Source organism: Portunus trituberculatus, chromosome 31 (assembly GCF_017591435.1).
Source record: "Portunus trituberculatus isolate SZX2019 chromosome 31, ASM1759143v1, whole genome shotgun sequence".
Classification (NCBI taxonomy): Eukaryota; Metazoa; Arthropoda; class Malacostraca; order Decapoda; family Portunidae; genus Portunus; species Portunus trituberculatus.
In genome coordinates, this window is record NC_059285.1 from 13373778 (window position 1) to 13381277 (window position 7500).

The following is a 7500-nucleotide window of genomic DNA, read 5'->3' on the forward strand; positions in this document are numbered from 1 at the left end:
GAGAGAGAGAGAGAGAGAGAGAGAGAGAGAGAGAGAGAGAGAGAGAGAGAGAGAGAGAGAGATTTAAAAGGACAGAGGTAGTTGACAAAGAAAAATGAGAAAAGGTAGTAGTAGTAGTAGTAGTAGTAGTAGTAGTAGTAGTAGTAGTAGCAGCAGTAGCAGCAACAGTAGAATATATTACAAACAAAACGAAGAAAACAAAGACAAAGAACAATTAAGAAAAGTACAAGACAGCAAGTGTATCAATACAACACAAACACACACACACACACTAACAGTAAACACAATGATGCAATACTTACTCGGTTGAATCGCACGTAGGAGAATGCAAGTACTAGTACACACACACGAACAGACACGCCGAGACGAGGAGACGGAGAGGGAGTGAGGCAGGAGAAGGATGACGACGAGGAGGTGGAAGCGGTAGAGGAGGTAGGCTTGAATAAGCGAGGGCAGAGAAGAAATAGTGAAGGAAGAGAAGAATGAGTAAAAGGTAAGGCTGTGTTTGGGTGACTATAAAGATCCACAGTTTAATCTCCGTGAGGTCACTTTATATATTGTCTAGCAGAATACACATTAAAGTCAACAAACGTAGGGCGTGAGCGGCTGCTATGAGAACAGGGCGTCGGAAAGTCTCGGGTGCGGGTGAAGGAGTAACAGCAGCGGCCGACTCTCTCATATTAACCCTCTTTTCGTGCACTGCGCTCGGATCCTTCAGTCAATTTTACAAAGAAGCGGCTTTCGGGTGGCTTCCTTTTCGAGCAAGCCGGGAGGGAAGGAACCTGTGTCGCCGGCGGGGTTAGGGACCGGACTGATTGTGGGTGCCAGAGAGAGAGAGAGAGAGTGCTGGCAGGCTGGGCTGGCACCGCGCGGGGTAGAGAGTGGTGAAGGAGGAGGAGGGAGACAGGCAGAGGGGAAGGGGATGGAGATGATACACAGTTGCCGTCTATCACTTTCGTTTGTTGCCGCTGCTTCTCGTGTACTTATGTAATATCTTTACACTATTTTATTAATTTCCCCTGTGACCTGCCCTGTGGCAAGTTTGAAAGGCCTCCCGACGCCCGCCTAGTGACTAAATTCCCATGGGTCGAAATTCATTATGCATCCCAGTCCCCGCTCGCCAACCTTCAAGCCGCGGCTTTTGTTGTTGTCCCCGTCCGCGCGTCACCGTCCCATGACCTTCACTCTTATCACTGCCTCACACACTCCCTGCAGCTACATCTGCGCCTCATAACTACCTACAGCAATCACTCATGGATGTGAGAGATGGGACTACCAAGGGGGGGGAGGTCGTAAAAAGGTGAGATCGGGGCTTGCGTTGGCGGTGTGTTGTGTGGAAAATTCCCCGTCCCTCGTGCGTAGTGGCGACCGCCCGTGACGTCACGCAGCACACCCCCAGTTGAGCCAATAGCTGGCCGCCTCGCCCTCCCGCCAGCCAGTTAGCGGGCGCCTGGCAGCCACACCGACCAATGGGCCTGCGGTAAATCCCCGTGTCCTTTCCTCCCGCTACGTTTGAGACGTGAAAAGTGAACACACCTTCCGCGACTGCACAGCCCCGTTATACATCCTTCTGCGGGGGGTCCAACGGCGCCAGGCAAGGACGGACGGCGTGAAGGAGTGTGTTCAGGTTACTCAGACTACACAGCCTATATTCTGAAACGCCTTCCTCTGACTCTTGATCACGACCACCACGACTGTTTTCAAAGACCTACGATTATTAGAGAGCTTCTCAAGACTTTCTCCTTTAAATAATATCAGTTTGTCACTAGAATAGTATAAAAAAGCACTCTTAACAAAAAATCATATAACTTCAACTAGAACCTTTTGAAAAAGCAGTGGAGGTGCCGGACAGACGTGTTTCAGAATAGGGTCCTACATAATATGAGCATTCACGAGACGAGACGAGCAGCCGGGGCGCTTCAAAACCTGTACTTGGCAGAGGATCAGCAAGAGGGATACGTTCGACTTGACTTGTGTTGGTTTCCACTCCACGCTGCTGCTTCCCACTGGTGAATCACTACCTCCTTCCCCGGTAGCACCCAGGCTGCCGGGAATCGAAAGCCTGGTCGCCGCTGTGACTGTGCTGGTGGAGTTAGTGATGACGCACACAGCAGCACAGTCAACAGGCAGCACTCATGCGTCCCCACCACAGGAGTTCATGCTTAAAAACCCCCAACTCTCTCTCTCTCTTAAATTTTCTTATCGAACTGTTAAGAAAGGCTGCCCATGCCATGCTCTCTCTCTCTCTCTCTCTCTCTCTCTCTCTCTCTCTCTCTCTCTCTCTCTAAATTTTCTTACTGAACAATTAAGAGTAAAATGAAAGCTCCTCTCTCTCTCTCTCTCTCTCTCTCTCTCTCTCTCTCTCTCAACAACTGAAGGAAGGAAAAATCAGGGTTAGCGAGAAAAAAAGTACACGATTACACGGTGCTCTCTCAAGCACATGGCGTCCCGTGCACCCCATGACCCGCGCCTGACACAAGGTCGAGCGGGACAGCTGCGCAAAGGGTAGGATGAGGTCAGCAGGAGCAGAGGAGCAGCAGGAAGAAATTGAGGTCCATATACAGAAACACTTTGCCCTCTCACCAAAACTGTTTTCTAAGGCCACAAATGATTTACGGGATTTTCAAGAGTTTCTACGGTTTATAGAGTAGAAATGTCAATCTACCTCTAGAATCGTAAAAGTATCCTTAAAAACGCTTAATTCTCTCACCACGACTGTTTTCTAAGGCCACAGAGATGATCACCGGGGTTTTCAAGTGTTTTTCCAGTTAATGATATAAAAAATATTGTCAATCTACCTCTAGAATCGTAAAAACACCCTTCAAAACTCGTGTAAATTCAAATAAACTAAACCCTTTATCAAATAGCGGTGGTGAAGGCACATAAGTATTTGAGAAGACGACTTTGAGAGGAGGGAAGGAAAAACACTACAAAACACATCCCGCTGTGATCTTCCTGCCACTGCATACCAACATACTAACATACATTTGTCTCGTCCAGTATCTATCTCGAGCTGAATAACGAAAAAGGGTTAAAAGAGAAAGAAATTATAAAAAAGATATTTCCCAGCTGCAATTTTCCTGCCAATACACACATTCAATACTTTCTGCATATATTTTGGCCGTCCTGTATTCATTTCTCTCTCTCTCTCTCTCTCTCTCTCTCTCTCTCTCTCTCTCTCTCTCTCTCTCTGGAAGCTGAATATCATAAAAAAGGAAGAAAAACATATATCGCTTGGTTTTGCTAGAGAGAGAGAGAGAGAGAGAGAGAGAGAGAGAGAGAGAGAGAGAGAGAGAGAGAGAGAGAGAGAGAGAGAGAGAGAGGAAAAGTACCAAATATTTCTCGCTACTCTTCCCCTCTGCAATCACACACACACACACACACACACACATTCTTTACATTCTACATACATAGGGTTGTTTAGCGTGTCCTTACAGCAACAGACCTTTAGACCCTTGGGTGACTAGGTAATGAGTGATATTAACCCCTTCAGTACCATGACGCGTCTCCATATTCATTCTGGTGACCAATTGGTGGTTTTCTACAGCTTCAAAAACTCATGTGGGGAATTAGAATTAGTGAAGACTGTGGCCATTAATCTTTTGACCACCACAGACCCTTCCTCATGTCAATAAAATGATCTAATTGTACACGAAACTCAAGGTAAAATATATGTCCCAGTATTCAAGGGGCTAATGGTTTTGGAGACGGTAGAATAATGATAAGGAATGGAGAAGAAAAGAGGAGAAGTGAGGAGAAAGCAAAGAGGAGGATATACAATGCTTGATTTTGTTTGCCTTCTTCCTTCTGTATATTCATTCTTATAATACAGCTACTACTACTACTACTACTACCACTACTACTACAACCACCATCACCACCAACCACCACTACCATCACCACCACCACTTCTTACCTATTCCAGAGCCAAAATCATTAGTCAGCCTCACGCCAGCCAGGCACACACACCTTGCACAGGTAATATAATCAGCCAGAGTGAAGAACCCCGCCCAGCCAACCCCAGAGAGAGAGAGAGAGAGAGAGAGAGAGAGAGTTATATGAAGGAATGGAGAAATGCAAGTAGGGGAGGGAAAGGGAACAGAAGAGAGGAGAAAGAAGAGCACGGAAGAATAACAGCAAGAGGAAAGATGATGGAAGTCTAAGGGAGGAGGAGGAGGAGGAGGAGGAGGAGGAGGAGGAGGAGGCATGTACACGTGGTTTTGTTATGAATGACTCAACACACACACACACACACACACACACACACACACACACACACACACACACAGAGAGAGAGAGAGAGAGAGAGAGAGAGAGAGAGAGAGAGAGAGAGAGAGAGAGAGAGAGAGAGAGAGAGAGAGAGAGAGAGAGAGAGAGAGAGAGAGAGAGTTTGGCATTTAAACTCTAAACGCCAAATCGAGGTTGGAAAATGGCTCATATTACACACACACACACACACACACACACACACACACACACACACACCAGACTATAATTACAATTCGCACGCTATAATAATAATAATAATAATAATAATAATAATAATAATAATAATAATAATAATAATAATAACCACCAAACATCAAAGAAAGAGAGAGGAAAAAGGTAAAAAGGAAACCAATTAGGAATATTTTTAGCATCTTCAGAGAGAGAGAGAGAGAGAGAGAGAGAGAGAGAGAGAGTGGTGGTTGTGTTTCGTGACCACTCGTACACCAGTTCACGTCAGTTGGAACGAGTATTTTGGTCTCCTGTCGCATGTGTTGTGTTGCTTTCCTGGAACACTGCGCCGCTTCTCAGAAATAACGAATCACTCCACTCCCTCCCCCCCTCTCTCTCTCTCTCTCTCTCTCTCTCTCTCTCTTCTGCTCATTCTTCGCCAGTTTCCCTGAATTTCTCGAGATCATGAAATTTTCCCAGTCGTTGTCCTGCTTTCCTTCGACTCTCTCTCTCTCTCTCTCTCTCTCTCTCTCTCTCTCTCTCTCTGCGCCTCACCTCAATACTTTCAGAATACTTTACCTGAAGGCACACGGGTTTTTAAAGATGTTTCTACTGTTCTAGTGAGCGAGTAACATTATTTCTGCCTTACTGATTGGCGAAACACTCTTGAGAACTCGCTTGATCAATTCTGTGCCCTTTGAAACAGTCGTGGTGAGAGAGCAATGAGATTCTGAGTATGGGTCTCTCTCTCTCTCTCTCTCTCTCTCTCTCTCTCTCTCTCTCTCTCTCTCTCTACTTTCAAATTATTTCTCGGTATTCTGATTCGCTTTCTCAAGTTTCGTATTAATTTCTTCGTTTTTTTCACTTCTTTCGGTGTATTTATTTTCTTTTCGGTTGATTATCTTTATTTTGACTTTCTTTTACTCTCTCTCTCTCTCTCTCTCTCTCTCTCTCTCTCTCTCTCTCTCTCTCTCTCTCTCTCTCAGCAGTTTTTTTTTCTCGTAATCTTTTTCGTTTTTTTTTCTGTAGATTTATTGAGAATCTGATTCTTTTTCCCATTTTTCTTCCCTCTTTTTCACTTCCTTTCCTTATTTATTGATCTATCTAAGCTTAGTGATCTATCTATCTCTTGTGACACGGACGCAGTATTTCGATAGCTATTCATCTTCATTCTTCCCCATTCCTCTTCCACTTCCTCTGCAATAATGTTTACCCTCTAAATATCAAAAACATATGTAAAAGACAATAGAAAAAACTTAAGACATTATTAATTTTTTTCGTCCTTCACACACACACACACAGAGAGAGAGAGAGAGAGAGAGAGAGAGAGAGAGAGAGAGAGAGAGAGAGAGAGAGAGAGAGAGAGAGAGAGAGAGAGAGAGAGAGAGAGACAGACAGACAGACAGACAGACAGACAGACAGACAGACAGACAGACAGACAGACAGACAGACACACACAGACAGACAGACAGACAGACATTATATTATTTTAACCAACACCATGAAATTCCTTTTAATTCTTTTTCTTCCTTTGACTTAAAATATTTTCCCAGTAAACCATTCATTCTTGCTATAAAACCCACACGGGGTCTTCATTCATAGTCTTCCCCTTACAGACTCCTCAGTAAATCCTAACACTCTTCCACTAAACCTTACAATATTCCACTAAATACTTCAAGACACTCCATTATTACTCTTCCTCCTTAAGACCTCTCAGTAGCAGGAAGAGTTTTCATACCAATTCTGCTTACTATTTGACGATTTTACACAGCTTCAGAAACTTATGTGGAGGATTAAAATAGTGAAGACCGTGGTCAGTCCGTGGCCACTATTCTAATCGTACACAAATTTCATGAACAAATGTGTCACAGTACTGAAGGGATTAAGACCTCTTAGTACCAGGACGTGTTTTCGTATTAATTCTGGTTACTATTTGGTGATTTTATACAGCTTCAGAAACACATGCAGGGATTAGAATAGTAAAGATTATGGCCATTTATCTTCCGACCTCCACAGACCCTTCCTAATGCAAATAAAATCGTCTAATCACACCCAAAACTCAAGGTAAAAAAAAAAAAAAAATGCGTCTGAGTATTGAAGAGTTTAAGACTGCCTTCAGAAACCCCTAACACTATTCCACTTACCTCGATCTTCAGTCATACTCCTCGTCTTTAGCCTCCCTCAGTAACACCTCCCACTATAACAACATTCCACTGAACTCCTCCACACACTTCATTCTTCCTCTCCCTCTTTAAGGACTCGCCAGTAATTCCCAGCAGTGTTCCACGAGGCAACACTTCCCACACAGAGAACAACTCAGCACATGTCAATAATTTCACTATCTTCTCAAGTTTTCCAGTTTCAAAAGACACTTCCAGGTTTTGACGAGCGAAGTCCATGCACACAGAGAGAGAGAGAGAGAGAGAGAGAGAGAGAGAGAGAGAGAGAGAGAGAGAGAGAGAGAGAGAGAGAGAGAGAGAGAGAGAGAGGAGAGGAGAGGAGAGGAGAGGAGAGGAGAGAGAGGAGAGGAGAGAGAGGAGAGGAGAGGAGGAGGGAAGGAAGAGAAGAGAAGAGAAGAGAAGAGAAGAGAAGAAGAAGAAGAGAAGAAAGAGAAAGAGAAGAGAAGAGAAGAGATGAGAAGAGAAGAGAAGAGAAAAGAAAAGAAGGGAAGAAAGGAAAGAGAAGAGAAGAAAAGAGAAGAAAGAAGAAGAAGAGAGAATGCATGAAACAGCAAGAACAAAAGAGAGAGAGAAAAAAAAAAAGATTGGTTGATTATCTCTTTAACTAACTGATTTATTGATTACCTTCTTTATCGACACACTGATGGATTTCAAACGGTCACAATATTAGGTCCAATATTCCTCCGTGGTGCAGAGACTAGCTAGAGCCTCTGTTGGAATCCCGGCGCTCAGGTAACCCAACTGCCTATCCTTCCCTTGGGCTTGTCAATAATGGTAGAAAATGAGGGAAGAACTGTGGATGTGAGTGTGTGAGTGTACCAGTGGAGTGGGTGAGGAATGTTAGTTACCACGAGTTCAGAGGTTAAATAAGACGGGTGTGACG

At 44.3% G+C, this 7500-nt stretch overlaps 1 protein-coding gene across 6 annotated transcripts in view; it reads right to left on the reverse strand.

Moving 5' to 3' along the window:
• The window catches only part of LOC123511164 (mitochondrial uncoupling protein 4-like), a 59361-nt gene that overhangs the window by 31984 nt on the left and 19877 nt on the right, over positions 1–7500 (reverse strand). The window contains exon 1 of one of the 6 annotated variants that reach the window (XM_045266812.1): positions 303–893. The exons of 4 other annotated variants lie outside the window; for them this stretch is intronic. The gene's annotated coding sequence lies outside the window, so the exon portion shown is untranslated. Of the gene's footprint in view, positions 1–302; positions 894–7500 lie in introns of those variants that run through there. One more of the 6 variants, XM_045266814.1, reaches the window with a different exon arrangement.